This window comes from Pseudonaja textilis, chromosome 10 (genome assembly GCF_049901715.1).
Source record: "Pseudonaja textilis isolate UNSWEBS1 chromosome 10, rPseTex1.2, whole genome shotgun sequence".
In the NCBI taxonomy this organism is placed as follows: Eukaryota; Metazoa; Chordata; class Lepidosauria; order Squamata; family Elapidae; genus Pseudonaja; species Pseudonaja textilis.
The window spans coordinates 12,665,623-12,668,357 of NC_141999.1; positions in this window are offsets into that span (position 1 = coordinate 12,665,623).

The following is a 2,735-nucleotide window of genomic DNA, read 5'->3' on the forward strand; positions in this document are numbered from 1 at the left end:
GAACCTGCCTTCCTGCAGATTTAAATCCATTATTCTCCCCTATTTCTTCTACTTTCTTAGTTTTTGTGAAAAGAAAGACTCTATCACCAGTCCAAATATTTCCTCCTCCCTCCTGTGCCCTTGAGTTCTGCTTTTTAAATGCATATTTTTTGCATTTGTCTCTCTTTCGTTTATCCCATTTTTCTAACCTTTCATAATCTCTTATATGTTGTCTCTCTTCTCGCAGTTTGGCGTCACTGAAAATTTTCCCTCTATCTCCTCATGCAATTTTTTTTTTTTTTAATTGAAAATAGCAGAGTGGGCTGAATCTTAAAACGGTAGTGGCCCTACTTGTTAACATCCTCACCGGTGGAAGAATTGCTCATGAATATTCTTTAAATACAATTTTTGCTTAATTGTCTACTCTCCACTTTTCAGATTAATCCTGCAGGGCAAGTCCACGGTGACTTCTGGTAGTGATTAGCACATTGTTCCTGAGGTGCTTGTGTATCAGTTGCTTTGTGATTTGCTTTAGGATGTCTCCAGAGTTCATTGTCACTGTGATTTGTCCCCATCTCCCCCGGCAAGCCATTTTCTAGTATTACTCAAAGATTATTCATAAAATCTTAGCCATATCATCATCAGTTTTCTTCAGAACTCTCATACACATTTCCTCAGGCCCTGAAAATTTAAAGTCATTCATCAATATTTCTTTATCATGACCTGATCAATCCCAAGCATCAGTCCATCTTCTGGATTTTTACAGTTTTGATGGAATGCACATTCTCTTTCTTCTGAAGAACATCAAACTACTCAGGACAGTAGGAGACCGGAGAGGGGCAGATTGTGCAGTGGTGACAACAAAAAGGAAATATAGGTATTGGCTGACTTTTTGTCCTCTGTCCTCCCCAGTCTTGGTCTACAAAATGTCAGACTAAAAGCTTTCCTGTAGACCTGAATAATAGATACACACTGTCCTCTTAAACATGGTAATAACACCTTTGCGTTAAAATTGATTCCATGTAACCATATGGGCACAACCATAAAAGTTTTCTGGGCAATAAAACACAAGTGTTTTGCCCTTATTCCCATCCCCAAGATGTTGGCAAAGACTTTCCTTGTCCTTCTGCATTGAACTCTATTCAGAGCAATGCATTCTGATGAAGCGTTTCATGCAAACACAACGATCTGCTTGTTATGCATGTAAACCAAGATTCTATTCTATAATGCCATTTAACAGGAAAACACAGTTGGAAGGGACTTCAAGGTCTTCTTGTCCAGTGGTCGCCAACCAGTGGGCCAGGGACCACTAGTGGTGCATGAGAAAATTTTGGTGGTCCGCAGAGAAATGTCATCCCCAAAACAATTAATCCAGGCTGTGCAGGAACACAAGGCTGCGCTGCCCACATGGCCCACAGGAGCACAAGGCTTGCGTCGCTTGCATTGCGAACAACACAAGGTAGTGAGGGGAGGGGGGAAAGGGCAGAGGGGGAAAACTTGTCCCACGCACTCTACGCTCCTCGCCTGGCCACCAGGCTGCTTCTTTCCACTTCTTTCTTCTTCTGCTTTTGGTTGCAAGCAAGGAAAGCAGCAAAAGTCTTCCTTTCTCTCCCCCAAACTCCATCAGAAATGAGTCTTTGGGACCCTGCAAGGAATCCTGCCCCAAGACGCTGTGCCGGCAAAGACTCATTTCTGGCAGAGTTTGGGGGAGAGAAAGAAAGGCTTCTGCTAGTTCTGCTGCTTTCCTTGCATGAAGCCAAAAGTCTCTCTCTCCCCACTTAGAATGGAGCTGGAGATGGTATCCTGCGATCCTAAATAACAAATGATTGATAGGTAGGAAAACAGGGTGGGAAATTTTGCTGCAGACTTTTTTGGGAATTTTCCCAGGGTCTCTGGTCTGCGGGATTTAAAATTATGAGTTTGGTGGTCCCTGAGGTCCAAAGGGTTGGCGACCCCTGTTCTGGTCCAATTCCCTGCTCAAGCAGGAGACCCTGTACCATTTCAAACAAATGGCTGACCAGTCTCTTAAAAATTTCTGGTGATGGAGCCCACCTCTGAAGGAAAGATGTTGCACTGATTAATTGTTCTGTCAGAAAATTTCTCCTTATTTCTAGGTTGTTTCTCTTCTTGATTAGTTTCCATCTGTTGCTTCTTGTCCTGCCTTCAGGTGCTTTGGAGAATAAATTGACCTCCTGTCCTTTGTGGCAGTCCCTCAAATATTGGAACACTGCTATCATGTCATAATATCGTACTCTATTAGGGCTATAGCCAGCCTCCTATCAGTGTATATAACACAGTGTATATAACTATAACAAATTATCTTGGAGATTATTGTCTAAAAACGTTCTGTGAACAGGATAACATGTTGCCAGACTGGCACCTTAATGCCACTGAAGGCAAGTGAAGATGATTATGAGTATGGCCAATATTAAAAAAATAGTTTAGAATGGGATTAAAATTACAAAGAAGGGAGTTATTTCTTAGCATTTTGCAAAAGCCTTACTCTAAACTCTGCCCTAATCATGACCCCCAAAAAGAGTTAAGTTGGACGTGACTTGCTTAACCAATACCTTGCTTAGCAACGGTATTTCTTATCCCAATTGTAGTCTTAAGTTGAGGGCTACCTCTATATGCAAAAACAATACATTCCACCATGATATAATTTTCAAAGCAAATTGGAAGACATTCTCATCAAAGAACTGAAAGGAAAATGCTAAAGGCAGTTCTTGATCAGCCTAATAAAAAGGAAACATTGC